At 47.8% G+C, this 17,888-nt stretch overlaps 1 long non-coding RNA gene across 1 annotated transcript in view; it reads right to left on the bottom strand.

The window, feature by feature from the left end:
• Positions 1-17,888, bottom strand: part of LOC140493957 (uncharacterized) — a 75,228-nt gene that overhangs the window by 42,910 nt on the left and 14,430 nt on the right. Inside the window, exon 3 of the long non-coding RNA XR_011963796.1 lies at positions 8,885-9,021. This is a non-coding gene — a long non-coding RNA (uncharacterized lncRNA). The remainder of the gene's footprint in view (positions 1-8,884; positions 9,022-17,888) is intronic.

A 17,888-nucleotide genomic window follows, 5' to 3' on the forward strand; every position in this document is an offset into this window, starting at 1 on the left:
AAACTTGTGTAAAGGTTTCTGAAAATTCAAATAAACCGTTTCCTCGGTACAACCACTCCTACACCCGTATCTATTCTGCCATTTATATTCTTACCAATAAAAATAAAATCCAACATGCTCAAAAACATATTCTCTTTTTATTAAAAGCGTTTCTAAGGGTCCAGTTATTGTTCATTGACATATCCTTTCAAACATATTTCAGCTACCGACCTACTGTCAGGCTAACACTGCTTGGTTTCAGACTGGCAGCAGAAAGGGTTATGGGAGTTCGTGTTTATCAATCTGAAAAATGTAGCTTACAGGTTCAACAGGTAATAGAGGTTTTGGGAATAAGGAGGGTCGTGGGGACTGAAGGAAATTATGGAGATAGGGAGCGATGTGCGGACTGTATGAGATTATGGACACAGAGAGTGCAGTGGTGACTGAAGGACATTATGGAGATAGGGAGTGATGTGGGGCCTGAAAGAGGCCAAAGAGATCTGCAGGGCTGTTGGGTCTGAAGGAGGTTGCACAGATCAGGAGGATCATGGGGATTGAAGGAGGTTACTCTGAACGGGAGGGTCATTGGGTCAGGATGAGATTATGGAGATAGGGAGGGTCGTGGGACCTTTTGGAGGTTATGGAGTTAGGGAGGTTTCTGGGGAATGATTCAGGTTACATGGATAGGAAGAGTCATGGGGACTGAAGGAGTTTATGGAGAGAGGGAGGGATGTGGGGACTGAAGGAGGTTATATGGATCGTATGTTTATAGAGAAGCACAGGAAAGAAGAGCAGGTATCGGCCATTTGACCACAGAGCCGGTCCCACCATTCAATGTGATCACGACTGATCATTTAACCCAGTACAGTATTCCTGCTTTCACGCCTTAATCTGATATTATAGTGACTACTGGCATTTCGTGATACAGCGGGATGTAGTAACTGGGACGGGGGTGGGTGGGGGGATGGTGTCTTACGGAGATAGGGAGATAGGGAGGGATGTGGAAGCTGGGACAGGTGACAGATACAGGGCGGGTTTTAGGAATGGGAGGACTTTACAGAGATTTGGAGGAATGCGGCGATGGGACGTGATAACAATCACAGGGAGGATTTTGGGAGCTCGATCCGAGACGGGTCCAGCTGAGAACAGAAGGGAGTCAAACAGTCAGGACAGGCAGGGACAAGGGAGGACTAATAAATTAAACTGCATTTATTTCAATGCAAGGGGCCTAACGGGGAAGGCAGATGAACTCAGGGCATGGTTAGGAACATGGGACTGGGATCTCATAGCAATTAAAGATACATGGCTCAAGTATGGGCAAGACTGGCAGCTTAATATTCCAGGATACAAATCCTACAGGAAGGATAGAAAGGGAGGCAAGAGAGAAGGGGAGTGGCATTTTTGATAAGGGATAGCATTACAGCTGTGCTGAGGAAGGATATTCCCAGAAATACATCCAGGGAAGTTATCTGGGTGGAACTGAGAAATAAGAAAGGGATGATCAGCTTATTAGGATTGTATTACAGACCCCCCAATAGTCAAAATGAAATTGCCAAACAAAGTTGTAAGGAGATCTCAGCTATCTGTGAGAATAATAGGGTAGGTAAGGTAGGGGATTTTAACTTTCCAAACATTGACTGGGACTGCCATTGTGTTAAAGGTTTAGATGGAGAGGAATTTGTTAAGTGTGTACAAGACAATTTTCTGATTCAGTATGTGGATGTACCTACTAGAGAAGGTGCAAAACTTGACCTACTCTGAGGAAATAAGGCAGGGCAGGTGAGTGAGCTGTCAGTGGGAGAGCTCTTTGAGGCCAGCGACCATAATTCTATTTGTTTTAAAATAGTGATGGAAAAGAATAGACCAGATCTAAAAGTTGATGTCCTATTTGTTTTAAAATAGTGATGGAAAAGAATAGACCAGATCTAAAAGTTGATGTTCTAAATGGGAGAAAGGCCAATTTTGACGGTATAAGGCAAGAACTTTTGAAAGCTGATTGGAGGCAGATGTTCGCAGCTAAAGGGACGGCTGGAAAATGGGAAGCCTTCAGAAATGAGGTTATGAGAATCCAGAGAACGTATATTCCTGTCAGGGTGAAAGGGAAGGCTGGTAATTATTGGGAATTCTGGATGACTAAAGAAATTGAGTGTTTGGTTCAGAAAAAGCAGGAAGCATATGTCAAGAATAGACAGGGTAGACCGAGTGCATCCTTAGAAGAGTATAAAGGAAGTAGGAGTATACTTAAGAGCGAAATCAGGAGGGCAAAACGCGGACATGAGATAGGTCTGACAAAGAGAATGAAGAAGAATGCAAAGGGTTTTTACAAATATATTAAAGGAAAAAAGGGTAATGAAGGAGAGAATAGGGCCCCACAAAGATCAGAAAGGCGGCCTTTGTGTGGAGCCGCAGAAAATGGGGGAGATACGAAATGAAAATTTTGCATCAGTATTTACTGTAGAAATTCATATGGAAGATATAGACTGTAGGGAAATCGATGGTGACATCTTGCAAAATGTCCAGAGAAACAGAGGAGGAAGTGCTGGATGTCTTGAAACAGTAAAAGGAGAATAAACCCCCAGGAACTGATCAGGTGTACCCGAGAACTCTGTGGGAAGCTAGAGAAGTGATTGCTGGGCCTCGTGCTGAGATATTTGTATCATCAATAATCACAGGTGAGATGCCAGAAGACTGGAGGTTGGCAAAAGTGGTGCAACTGTTTAAGAAGGGTGATAAAGACAAGCCAGGGAAGTATAGACCGGTGAGCCAAAACTCAGTGGTGGGCAAGTTGATGGAGGGAATCCTGAGGGACAAAATGCACATGTATTTGGAAAGGCAAGGACTGATTAGGAATAGTTGACATGGCTTTGTGCGTGGGAAATCATGTCTCATAAACTTGATTGAGTTTTTTGACGACGTAACAGAGAAGATTGATGAGGGCAGAGTGATAGATGTGATCGATATGGACTTCAGTGAGGCATTCGACAAGGTCCCCCATGGGAGGCTGATTAACAAGGTTAGAACTCATGGAATACAGGGAGAATTAACCATTTGGATACAGAACTGGCTCAAAGGTAAAAGACAGATAGTGGTGGTGGAGGGCTGTTTTTCAGACTGAAGGCCTGTGACCAGTGGAGTGTCACAAGGATCAGTGCTGGGCCCTCTACTTTTTGTCATTTACATAAATGATTTGGATGCGAGCATAAGAGGTATAGTTAGTAAGTTTATAGATGACACCAAAATTGGAGGTGTAGTGGACAGCGAAGAGGGTTACAACAGGATCTGGACCAGATGGGACAATGGGCTAACTGGCAGATGGAGTTTAATTCAGATAAATGCGATGTGCGGCATTTTGGGAAAGCAAATCTTAGCAGGACATATACACGTAATGGTAAAGTCCTAGGGGGTGTTGCTGACCAAAGAGACCTTGGAGTGCAAGTTCATAGCTCCTTGAAAGTGGAATCGCAGATAGATAAAAGAGTGAAGGCGGCATTTGGTATGCTTTCCTTTATTGGTCAGAGTATTAAGTACAGGAGATGGGAGGTCATGTTGCGGCTGTACAGCACAATGGTCTGGCCACTGTTGGAATATTTTGTGCAATTCCGGTCTCCTTCCTATCGGAAGAATTGTTGTGAAACTTGAAACAGTTCAGAAAAGATTTACAAGGATGATGCCAGGATTAGAGGATTTGAGCTCCAGGGAGAGGCTGAACAGGCTGGGGTGGTTTTCCCTGGAGCTTCGGAGGCTGAGGGGTGACCTTATAGAGGTTTACAAAATTATGAGGGGCATGGATAGGATAGGATAAACAGACAAAGTCTTTTCCCTTGGGTCAGGGAGTCCAGAACTCGAGGGCATAGGTTTAGGGTGAGAGGGGAAAGATATCAAAGAGACCTAAGGGGCAATCTTTTCACGCAGAGTGTGGAACGTGTATGGAACGAGCTGCCAGAGGATGTGGTGGAGGTTGGGACAATTGCAACATTTAAGAGGCATTTGGATGGGTATATAAATGGGAATGGTTTGGAGGGATATGGGTCGAGTGCTGGGAGGTGGGACTAGATTGGGTTGGGATATCTGGTCGGCATGGACGGGTTGGACCGAAGGGTCTGTGTCCGTGCTGTATATCTCTAGGACTCTATCACTCATTGAGGTTATAGAAATAAACTGTGTGGTCGCGTCTGGAGGAGATTTAAGGTATAAAGATTTGTTGTTACCGAAGGAAATTACATCAATCGGGACCAGCAGTGTTTACAGAGACTGAGTTTTAGAGACAGGAGGAGTTCATAGTCATCATTATAAAGGCAGAAACTAATTTATGAGAGAAGCAGGGTCACTCTGCTTTGTGCCCAGAGACAAGGAGGAGTCTCACAGCTGGAGGAGGTTACTAAGGAAAAGAGCTTTTTTGTTGTCGTGATGGGAAGGTTACAGAGATCATGAAGGTAGTAGGAGTTCAAAAAAGTCACAAAGACAGGGAGGTTTTTCAGGTCTGGAAAGGACTACACTGACCAGGATGGCTTAAGGAACTGAAGAGTTGTTTTTTTCCAGTAAAGGAGAGATGTGACAGAACCCGGGATTAAAGGCAAAGGCAGAAACTTGGAGAGTTTTACTGATATGAGGAGCTTACAGGGATAAGCAGGATTGTAGGGGCTGATAGAGATAGGGGAAGTGGTATCGATGAAACAGACAATGGAGAAACTGACAGACATAGGGAGGGTTCTGTGGAACAGATGAATTTACAGACAAGATGGTGATAATGAAGCCTGAGAATTTTCTCATGTTCCTTGCCCAGCATTGTTCCTACATCATGCCCTCAGGGTCTGAATTAAAGCCCACTAACTCCTCCCTGTGTTGTTTACTGTGAGTGATCTTAGCGGCTGCAGGATTTACTGAAGGCTCCAAATCTCCCTCTCCATCTGTCTCTGGCTGACCAACTGTCTTCAATGTGGTGTTGGACGATTCATGAATTGGGAATTCTGCTGAGTCAGGGACATCAGGAATACCTACAGGAGACAGAGAAGTGGACAGAATAGCAAATTAGATTAATGCAATGAAGGTTCCACGTGGAGAATGGCACTGAGTCCCACAGAGAACTGGAAATTCCCAGTCTCCGTCCCTGGCCTGTGCAGTTGCTTCCCTCTGGAGTGGAGAATGCTGTTGGCTCAGGATCTGGAGTAGCTGCAAGAGTGAGAGACACTGACAGAGGCAGCAATTAGACCCACACAGTGAGGGATAGCACATGGAGAGAGACTGAGTGATATCACCAGAGTGCTGGAAGACTTCAGGATCACACAATGGTATCATCAGAAGTGGTTCTGACCAGTGAGCACTGCTACCAGTACTCAGGGAAGACTGAGCTATTTTATTGGGATAGGCTCCTCTGGTACCAGGATTATGCAGTGTGCTATAAATGGACACAGATGAGGAGGGGGACAGGTCTGAGGGGAATGGAAATTCCCAAGTCCAAAGAGTAAGATTGAAATATTGGAACACCATGGAGATGTGAATGAAGACCAAAAGAAAGAAACAGTAAGGGACTGAGTTTAATTAAAATATGACATTGTCAAACAGATTTGTGACAGGAAATTATTGGTTAAAATAAAGTAAATGCCATTTCCACCCCTCACAATTCCTCATTCACCACAAGTGACATCACTTCCGCCCCTCACATCATCGCTGATGTCACACACTCAGTGACTTCCACGCCCCCCCACTTCCGTGTTTGTCACCACTTCCGCCCCCACCAACGCCACTCACCTGCATTTTGCTGACACCACCCCCAAGTCCCACCGTCACCATCCCTGCCCCCAGAACCCTGAGGGGAACACCACCCCTGCTCATGACTCCATCCCCATTCCCCCTAACACCACACCCACTCCAGTTACAGGCTCCGTCGCCTCCCCCAGCTCCACACCTCCGCTTGGTCCCAGCTCCCAGTCCTGCCGAGTTTTCACCATTCCCCAGACCTCCCCCTCACTGAGGATGAATGATCAGTCCTCAGCAAAGGCCTCACCTTTATCCCCCTCCATCCACACATCAATGAATATAATACACGCCGTGACATCGAACACTTCTTCCACCCCCTCCGCCTCAGAGCTTACTTTTACAATGAAGACTCCCGCCTATTTTCTCTGAGGACCCCTTTGCCGGCCTCCAATACACTCCATCCACCTGGACACCCCGCGCTGGCCTATTACCTGTCTTCGATTTCTTCATTTCCAACTTCCACCGAGACATTAACCGCCTAAACCTATCTACACCCTCCCCCACTCCATCCTCTCACCCTCACAACGTGCAGCCTTCCACTTCCTCTGCTCCAATACCGACCTCACCATCAAACCAGCAGATAAAGGGGGTGCAGTGGTAGTCTGGTGCACTGACATCTACACAGCTGAAGCCATGATGCCAACTCAAAGACACCTCCTCCTACCACCCCCTCTACCATGACCCACCTCCCATCACCAAACCGTCATCTCCCAGAGCAGACAGAACCTCATCACCTCAGGAGATCTCCCACCCACAGCTTCCAACCTCATTGTCCGGGATCCCACACTGCCCGGTTCTACCTCCTTCCCAAGATCCACAAGCCTGACCAACCTGGCCGACCCATTCTCTCAGCATGCTCCTATTCCATCAAACGCATGTCTACCTTGTCTACCTACCTCGACATTGTCCTATCCCCCAGTCCAGGAATTACCCACATTCGTTTGAGACACCACTCACACCCTCCACTCCTCCAAGACTTCCGTTTCCCAGGCCCCCAACGCCTCATCTTCACCATGGATATCCAATCCCTCTTCACCTCCATCCACCATGACCAGGTCCTCCGAGCCCTCCGTTTCTTCATCTCCCGACATCCACAACAGCACCCTTCCAATAATACTCTCATTCGTTTGGCTGAACTTGTCCACACCCTTAACAATTTTTCGTTCAAATCCTCCCACTTCCTCCAGACCAAAGGGGTAGCCATGGGCACCCGTATGGGCCCGAGCTATGCCTGTCTCTTTGTTGGCTACGTAGAACAGTCCATCTTCCGTAGTTACACTGGCACTACTCCCCACGTCTTCCTCCGCAACATTGATGACTGCATTGGCACCACCTCGTGCTCCCTCGAGGAGTTTGAGCAATTCAGCAACTTCACCAACACATTCCACCCTGACCTTAAATTTACCTGGACCATCTCAGACAACTCCCTCCCCCTCCTGGACCTCTCAATCCCCATTAATGACAACCGACTTGACACCGACATTTTTTACAAACCTACCGACTCCCACAGCTACCTAGATTACACATGTTCCCACCCTACCGCCTGCAAAATTCCCAACCCCTATTCCCAATACCTCCACATCCACCGTACCTGCTCCCAGGTCGGCCAGTTCCACCACAGAACACATCAGATAGCCTCCTTCTTTATAGATCGGAATTTCCCTTCCCACGTGGTAAAAGATGCCCTCCAATGCATCTCGTCAACATCCTGCACCTCCGCCCTCAGACCCCACCCCTCCAACCGTAACAAGGACAGAACACCCCGGTGCACACCTTCCACCCGACCAACCTTCTCAGAAACCAAATCATCTGCCGACATTTCCACCACCTCCAAACAGACCCCACCACCAGGGATATATTTCCCTCCCCACCCCTCTCCACTTTCCGCAAAGACCATTCCCTCTGTGACTACCTGGTCAGTTCCATGCCCCCCAAAAACCCACCCTCCCTTCCTGGCACCTTCCCCTGCCATGCAGGAATTGCAAAACCTGCGCCCACACCTCTCCCCTCACCACCATCCAAGGCCCGAAAGGAGCCTTCCACATCCAATGTTTTACCTGCACATCCACCAATATCATTTATTGTATCCGTTGCTCCCGATGCGGTCTCCTCTACATTGGTGAAACTGGACACCTCCTAGCAGAGCACTTTAGGGAACATCTCTGGGACACCCGCACCAATCAACCCCACCGCCCTGTGACCCAACATTTCAACGCCCCCTCCCACTCTGCCAAGGACATGCAGGTCCTGGGCTTCCTCCACCGCCACTTCCACACCACCCAACGCCTGGAGGAAGAACGCCTCACCTTCCATCTCGGAACACTTCAACCCCAGGGCATCAATGTGGACTTCACCAGTTTCCTCATTTCCCCTTCCCCCATCTCACCCCACCTTCAGCCACCCAGCTCAGCACCGCCCTCATGACCTGTCCTAATGGCCTATCTCCATTCCCACCTATCCATTCCACCCTCCTCTCTGACCTATCACCCCCATCCCCACCCCCATTCACCCATTGTACTCTTTGCTACCTTCCCCCATCCTCCACTCTGACCTATCACCTTCTTTCCCACCCCATTCACCTACTGTACTCTATGCTACTTTCTCCCCATCCCCACCCCTCTCTTATTTATCTCCCCACTCTGCAGGCTCCCGGCCTCTGTTCCTGATGAAGGGCTTTTGCTTGAAACATCGATTTTCATGCTCCTCGGATGCTGCCTGACCTGCCGTGCTTTTCCAGCACCACTCTAATCTAGACTCTGGTTTCCAGCATCTGCAGTCCATGAGGAGACTACCGAGATAAGGCATGTTGTAGACAATGAAGCAAGTTACAGCGATGGGGATGGTAGTCTGGAATGCAGCACAATTCAAATATGTGGAGGGACTATCGGGAAGGGAGGAGGTTACAGCGATAGGATCTGTTACAGGATTAAAAATTATCGAAGACACTGGACCACAAGACATGCCATAGATACACTGTTGCAGAGAAGTGAGTTTTAATATAACAGAACTTACATTGGGATGGTGATTGAGCCTGGGGTGTGTGTGTGTACTGTGCTCCCCTCCAGCACTGTATCTATGTCATGTTGTGTTAACAGATGTTTGGAGCCCTCTCATTGTTCTTTGCTCTGTGCACTGTGGGTGACCTTACCTCACTACAGGATTTATTGAAGGCTCCAGATCTCCTTTCCCTTTGTCTCTCTCTGGCAGACCAACTGCATTCAATGAGGTGATGGACGACCCACCCAGCAGCTGGGAAGGCTATTGAGTCAGGACTTTCCTCAGTACCTACAGGAGACAGAGAAATAGACAGAATGGGAAATTAAACAGATGCAGTGAAGGTTACACATGGAGAATGGCACAGAGTCCCACAGAGATCTGGAAAATGGAGCGATATTAAGTAATAGTCCCACATTGCTGGAAGATGTCAGGATCACACAATTGTGTCAGAAGAATGGGTTTAGCTTCATGATGCCCTGGTATCAGTGCTCAGGGATGAGCACCCAGTGAGCAGGTGAAGTAATGGCCTCGTGGTATTATTGCGAGAGAATGTATCTAAAACCTCAGCTAATGTTCAGGGGAGGCAGGATTGAATCCCGCCATCTGAAAAGGAGACATTTGAAATCAATAATTTTAAAAATAATAATTATTAATCCACAAATAAGTATGAAACCATTACTGATGTACAACAAATCCAAACACTTGTCCTTTAGAGAAGGACATCTGCCCATCCTCACGTGGTCTGCACGACATCCCCACAGCAAAGGGTTTGCCCCTCAATTACCCTCTGAAATGGCCGAGCAAGCTACTCAGTTCAAGGGCTTCTGGGACTGGGCAATAAAGGCTGGTCAGACAGAGACTCACACAACCCATACCTGATTTAAAAAAAATCTATTAGGATGGTCCCCCTGGAACTGTACTAGGAGCAGTGTCCTGGCTAATCATGTTGGTAGGTTTATGGACAGGGCATTAAACTGACAGAGAGGATGCAGGGACAGGATTCAAGTGAAAGGATCTTTCCAAAACCACAAAAGAAAGGTGAAGTATGGGAGCAGCATGGGAATGTGACTGAAGACAAGCAGAAAGGAACAGGAGGAGACAGAGTTTAACTAAAATTTTTACGTTGAGGGCGGCACGATAGCACAGTGGTTAGCACTGCTGCGTCACAGCACCAGAGACCCGGGCTCAATTCCCGCCTCAGGCAACTGTCTGTGTGGAGTTTGCACATTCTCCCCGTGTCTGTGTGGGTTTCCTCCGGGTGCTCCGGTTTCCTCCCACAGTCCAAAAAGTTGCAGGTTAGGTGAATTAGCCATGGAAAATTGCCCACAGTGTTAGGTGTAGGGGAATGGTTCTGGGTGGGCTGTTCTTCGCAGGGTCAGTGTTGACTTATCGGGGCGGCACGGTGGCTCAGAGGTTCTCACTGCTGCCTCACAGCGCCAGAGACCTGGGTTCAATTCCCGCCTCATGCGACTGACTGTGTGGAGTTTGCACGTTCTCCCCTTGTCTGCGTGGGTTTCCTCCGGGTGCTCCGGTTTCCTCCCACAGTCCAAAGATGTGCAGGTCGGGTGAATTGGCCATGCTAAATTGTCCGTAGTGTTAGGTAAGGGGTAAATGTAAGGGTATGGGTGGGTTGCACTTCGGCGGGTCGGTGTGGAGTTGTTGGGCCGAAGGGCCTGTTTCCACACTGTAAGTAATCTCATCTAAAATTGTACATCAGCAAATAGATTTGTGACGGAAAATTGTGGAAGAGAATATATTATGTTTTTTTTTAAACGGACAACGTTGCTGCAATATGGTCGAAGGATTTGTGACACAGAGATAAGAGAGATTTAGACACCAGGGAGACATGGATACAGGGTGAACAAAAATATTCAGTGGTTTGTAATCTTGTGCAAACTCAGGCAAAATGGGCAACGATAACAATAATGGATAACAAAGGCATTACAGAGAAAGCATTTGGCCTCAGATCATGAAGTAGAGTCAGTCTGAATGTACATTCTGGCTACTACTTGCCAAGGACACAAGCAGCAGAACAGTTTTAGCCACTGAACAGCATTCCATTGTTCATCACTGCATTACACACGAACTCATTGGAATTTTTTTAACAAACACATTGTGATAACTTTGGGAAACTTCAATATTTGTATAATCTGGGACAATCACACAGTCACCATTGGTATTGGAAGATGAGTTTGTTTAATTTTTTTTCAGTGTTTCTTTGAAAAACACATTGTGCAACTGTTAAGGGACATAACTATCGCAGAGCGACCATGTAATGAAACTTAGTGAATGAGTAATGTCACCTGCAGAGATCCTTCGGGAAATGTGGTAAAGTGCAGTTAAAATAAATAAAGTTTTAAAGTGATTCACAGAAAGGAAATCTGCAACTAGAAATAAAAATAGACAATTACATGAGTTTGACAGGAGAACTGACCAAGGTAAACGCGGGAAACAGACTGAAATATGTGCCTGTAAATGAACAGTGGAAAATATTTGAAGGGACAATGCAAAATACTCAACAAAAGGACATTCAATTGAAACAGTAAAAACCTCAGCAAGAAATTCCCACTGATCCTTTACTCAGGACAAAACGAATCATACTAGATTATGAGGCTGAGAAGATCACCAAAATGTACTTAAAAGCCTGAAGTGAGAGAGTGTTTTAGGAGTAATTGCAATGGATCTGCTAGCAGGAGGAGGGCAGTGGGAAGCGGAATCATTGTCAAGGTTTAATCACACGATAGAAACAGGGAGAGATGAATGTGCTGGAGGTGGTGAGAGTGTTACAGAGAGTGGTCAGGGTGTTACAAAGCCAGGACGGATTTCTGCAGCTGGAGGGGTTTGCAGAGGTACGGAGGGACATAGGTATTTTTATTTATTCATTCATGGGATGTGGGTGTCACTGCCTGGAACAACGTTATTTGGCCCCTCTGCTAATTACCTAGAGGGCAGCTCAGAGTCAGCCATATTGCTGTGGGTCTGGAGTCACATGTTGGCCAGACCAGGTTAGAATATTTGATGTCCTTCCCTAAAGGATGTTAGTGAACTAGATGAGTTCTTCCGACTGATCAACAATGTTTTAATGGTGGCCCCACCAATGTCTTTTACAGCCACAACATGACATCCCAACTCTTACACTTAATGCTCTCCCGAATGAAGGTAACCATCCCAAATGCCTTCTTCACCAGCCTGTCTACCTGTGACACCACATTCAAAGAAATGTGTACCTGGGTCACTGGATCTCTGACTGAAAACACGATCCAGGGCCCGAACAATAACTGTACAAGTCCCACCCTGGTTTGTTCCACCAAAATGGAACACCTCACCTTTATCTAATTAAACTCCATCTGCTATTCTTCAGCCCACTATCCCAGCAGTACTGTTCATCCTGTTGTATCACAGATAACATTCTCCACTATCCACTTTACCACCAATTTCAGTGTCACACAAAACAATTACTTACCAGGAAACCAATATTCCCATCCAAACCATTTATCCAAATGACAAACAACAGTGGACCCACTCCACCGCTGGTCACATGTCTCCAGCCAGAAAAAAACAACATGCCTCCCACCACCCTCTGTCTCCTACCATCAAGCAAATTTTGTATCCAGTTCACGAGCTCCTCCTGAAAGCCATATCCTTTGACACTGATCTGAGCTTATTACCCAGTTTACCAGACAGAACACAGAACACAGAACAGTTCAGCCCAAGACCCTTCGGCCATGATTTCATGCCAACCTTTTATCCAACTGTAAGATCAAAATAAACTACATACCCTTCATTTTACTATTATCCATGTGTCTGTCCAAGATTCTATTAAATGTCCCAGATGTGCCTAATTTTACTACCACCATTGGCAGTCCATCCAACCACCTACCATTCTCTATTCTCTTATCCATCCTCCATTCACCTTAAAGTTACGCCCCCTTGTAATAGCCATTTATGCCAAAGGAGGAAAAGTCTCTGACTATTCACTCACTCTGTGCCTCTTATCATCTTGTTCACATCCACAAAGTCGCCCCGCCCCCTTCTTCACTCCAATGAAAAAATCCTTCGCTCGCTCACCTTTTTTTGTAAGAACTGCCCTCCATTACAGGCAGCATCTTGGTAAATCTCCTGTGTACGCTCGCTAAATCGTGCGCATCCTTCCTGTAAACAGGGGACCAGAACTGAACACAATATTCCAAGTGTGGTCTCACCAGGACGCTATAAAGATGCAGTAAAACCTCACGGCTCTTACCGTCAATCCCCTTCTAAGTGGAGCCAACACAACAAGTGCCTTTTTAACAACCCTACCAACGTGCGTGACGATTTTGAGGGATCTATTGACACTGACCCCATGATCTCTGGCAAGTAATCTACCTTTCACCCTGTATTCTGTATTCAAATTCGACCTTCCAGAATGAATCACTTCACACTTTTCCAGATTGGACTCCATCTGCCACTTCCAGCCCAGCTCTGCGTCCTGTCAATGTCCCATTGCATTCTACAACAGCTCTCCACATTCCCCACCACTCCACCAACCTTCACGTTATTGGCAAACTTACTAATCCACTCTCCAACATCCACATCCAAGTCATTCACAAAAATCACAGAGAGCAGAGTCCCAGAGCTGATTGTTACAGAACCCCACTGGTCACTGAGCTCCAGGCTCAATACTGTCCATCTGCTGCCACCCTCTGTCTTCTCTGGGCCATCCAATCCTGTATCCAGACAGACAGATTTCCCTGTATCCCAATTTTCCTTCTTTTCTGAATGAGCCATCAACATATTCTGCCATATCCTCAAAGAATTCAATAAGGTTTGTGAGGCATGACCTGACCGCTCACAAACCCATACTGACTGTGGCTAATTTAACTATGGTTTTCCAAGTAGTCGTATATCCTGTCTTTAGAGTCCTCGCCAATAATCTGCACACCACAGACATAAAACTAAATCTGTAATTCCCAGAATTCTACCTCCGTAATATGGTCCAAACTCTACAAACGTTCTCTCCTCTCCCATGCTCCCCAGAATGACACTGGAGGGTGGAGGGAGTTACAGAGATAGGGAGGGATATCAGGACACGAGGATTTTGCAGATATTAGGAGGTTTGCAGTGCCAAAAGGAGGCTTCAGTAATTGTGAGGTTTCATGGTGATGAAGGCATTTGAGGAGGGAGGGAGGGAGGGAGGATTGTATGGAAATGAGCGGTTTCATAGTTTAGGTGTTTTGTTAGGACTGCAAAAGGTTACGGAATTGGGGAGGTTTAAGCACTTGAGATTGTTACACAAACATGGTTTTGGTTGCAATGCAGGAAGAGGATTCAGGAAGCTGGAGAGTATGGGGTCTGAACGAGGTTACACAAATGGGAAGAGTTGTCAGGAGTGGAGGTGTTTACAGAGACAGCAATGGCCTGATCTGGAGCAGAGGACCCAGATTGGGAGGGGTGTGGGGACTGGAGGTGATTTCACAGGGAGGGAGGACCATAGACCCACAGGAGGTTACAGAAATGTGGAGAGCTGTAGGGCTGACAGGGGTTCATGGAGTTGGGAATGTTGGGAGGGATAGAGAAGTTTACAGGGATAAGAATGTTTGTAGGCCAGGGCTGAATCACAGACAGGGACTGTTTTAGGGAGCTGAGCAGATTACAGAGATAAAGATATTTGTATCGACTGGAAGAACAAACTGAGATATGCAGGGTATCGTGACTAACGATGTTTATAGACATAGGAAGGATTAGGTTCTGGGGGTTATGGAGGCTGTGGAATCTGGATTTCTTTTCAGAGACTGGGATAGCAATTTTGGTCAGAAACAGTTTCACAGATAAGGGAGCATAGCACAAACAGGAGGAAGTTGTAGAGGAGGGTGACGTTTAAACAGATAGTGGTGTAAGAGCTGGACAAGGTTATGGAGATGGGTAGATGGTGGAGACACAGGAGGAGCTTACATTGACATGGGGGTGATAGTGACAGGAGGGTGTTAAATAGATAGTGCATTTTGTAGGGACCGGATTGGGAGAGGCACAGGCATGGAGTGAGTTCGACAGATCAGGATTACTGCAGAGACCTGAGAGGATTACACTGATAGGGATGGTGGTCGGGTCTCCACAGACTGTTGGTGTTTAGGGACTGGAAGAGATTTGGTAGATAGGGAGGGATGTAAGAGCTGCAGGAGCTTATGGAGAGTTGGAGCAACTGCAGAAGTAGGTTTCTCAGACAGGAGTAGGTTATAGATAGTGAGGGTTGTGTGGTCTGAGTAAGTCAAAAAGAGGAGAGTTTTCTCGTCTGGAAGAGGTTACACTGACAGGGACAGTTGAAGAGACTGAAGCAAAAATGCATGGAGAAGGTTACACAGATCGGGAGGAGAGTAGGGGCTGAAGGTGAATACACAGACATGGAGAGTTGTATTGTTAGACGGAGCTGAGAGGGATAGGGTCCAGTGTAGGGATTTACACAGATAGAGAAGGTTGTGTGTTTTGGAGAAGGTTATACTGATACAGACAGTGTTAGGGAGTGTTTAGTGGACTACAGAGGAGCTCAGAGAGAATGTATTATGGGGAGTGGAGGAGATTACAGACACGGGGATGGCTGTCGGGTTGAAAAGAGCTTCTACTGATCCTCAGTGCTGTAAGGCTGGAGGGAGATTATAACAGCGAGTTGTTGCCAAGACTTAATTTCTTCACTGATATAGAGCAGGTCTCAGCATGTAACTGTCAAAGGGAAGTTGAGACAGTCCAGATTAGTTTTCAGAGACACAAATGTTTATGGGAGTTTCAAGAGGGAACAATGATTGGGAGTGCTGTACCAAATGGTAATAGTTATAGGGAGGGTTCTAAAAGCAGGAAGAGGTGACAGACATATCGATCTTTGTAAGGACTGGAGAAGGTTACATAGGCAAGGAGTGTTTTAGAGTCTGGAGGAGATTACTGTGTTGAGGAGAATACTGGGGATAAGGCAAGGTGTAAGAGACGGGGATGGTTGACAGTGCTGGACGATAACCTGAATAGAATCGCCATCGTGTGCAACCAGGCCATTCGGCCCAACCAGTCCATTCCAAAACTCTGAAGAGCATCCTACCCAGACCCACCCCTCTACCTATACATTAAACCCTGAATTTCTCGTGGTGAACTTATTTAAACCACACATTCCTGAATACCACAATCAATTTATGATGGCCAATTCACTGAAGGTGCAAATTTTGGACACACACACACACACACACACACACACACACACACACACACACACAGTGAGGGAATACACGCAGACACACAGTGAGGGAGGGACACATACGCAAATCGAGGGAGGGACACACACACACACACGAAGCGAGGGAGGGACACACACACACAACGAGGGAGGGACACACACACAGCGAGAGAGGGACACACATACACAGCGAGGGAGGGACGCACATACACAGCGAGGAAGGGACACGCGCACACACAGAGCGAGGGAGGGACACGCGCACACACAGAGCGAGGGAGGGACACGCGCACACACAGAGCGAGGGAGGGACACGCGCACACACAGAGCGAGGGAGGGACACGCGCACACACAGAGCGAGGGAGGGACACGCGCACACACAGAGCGAGGGAGGGACATGCACATACACACACACACACACACACACACACACACACACAGCGAGGGAGGGACATGCACACACACAGCAGGAAAGAGACACGCACACACACAGCAAGTGAGGGACACACACAGACATGCAGCGAAGGGACACACACACACACACTCACAGACAGTGAGGGAAGGACATGCACACACAGCGAGGGAGGGACACGCTGAGACACGCAGTGAGGGAGGGGACATGCACATACACAGCGTGGGAGGGACACGCACACAGCGAGGGAGATACACACACACACTCACACAGCGAGGGAGGGACACGCACAGACACGCAGTGAAGGGAAACACACACAGATACACAGACAGAGAGGGAAGGACATGCACACACAGCGAGGGAGGGACACGCTGAGACACGCAGTGAGGGAGCGACACGCACACACACAGCGAGGGAGGGACACGCTGAAACACGCAGTAAGGGAGCGACACGCACACACACAGCGAGGGAGGGACACGCACACACACAGCGAGGGAGGGACACGCACACACACAGCGAGGGGGAAGGCATGTGCACACAAATTGAGAGGGGGCACACACACACAAAGCGAGGGAGGGACACGCAAACAGACACAGTGAGGGGAATACAGACAGACACACTGCGAGGGACAGGAACACACACACACACAGCGAGGGAGGGACGCGCACATACACACAGCGGGGGACGGGGACACACACACGTAAAGCGAAGGAGGGACACGCACACATACACACAAACACAGAGCAAGGGACAAACACACACTCTTACAGTGAGGGGAATAAACGCAGACACACAGCGAGGGAGGTACACGCACATACACTGCAAGGAGGGACACGCACACACCGCGAAGGAGGGACAAGCTCACACATGTCGAGGGGGAGGGCATGTGGACTGAAATTGAGAGGGGGCACGCACACACACAGCGAGGGAGGGACACGCACACACAGCGAGGGGGGATGCGCACACACAATGAGAGGATATACACAAAGAGCAATGGAGGGACACATACACACACAAACAAAGAGCGAGGGAGTGACACACGCACACAGAGCAAGAGGGACACACACACACAAAGCGAGGGTGGGATACGCACATACACTCCTAGAGGGACACACATTCTCACAACAAGTGGGGGGCACACACACAGTGAGGGAGGGACATGTGCAAGCACAGAAACACAGACACATGCAGCGAGGGAGGAACTCGCGCACAGAAACACGCACACACAGAGCAAGAGAGGAACACTCGCAAACACACAAGCGAGGGGGGAGGCACACGCACACACACAGCGAGGGAAGGACACGCACGCACACACAGCGAGGGTGAGACACATGCACACACAGCGAGGGAGGTCCACACAAACAGAGCAAGAGAGGGACACTCACAAACACAGCGAGGGGGAGACACATGCACACACAAGAGGGAAGGCCACACACATGCGTGCACATCTAGAGGGACACACAAACACACACACAGAGAGCAAGAGAGGGACACGCACACACGCAGCCAGGGAGAGGCATGCACACACAGCGAGGGAGGGTCACACACAAACAC

This window comes from Chiloscyllium punctatum, chromosome 23 (genome assembly GCF_047496795.1).
Source record: "Chiloscyllium punctatum isolate Juve2018m chromosome 23, sChiPun1.3, whole genome shotgun sequence".
Lineage (NCBI taxonomy): Eukaryota > Metazoa > Chordata > Chondrichthyes > Orectolobiformes > Hemiscylliidae > Chiloscyllium > Chiloscyllium punctatum.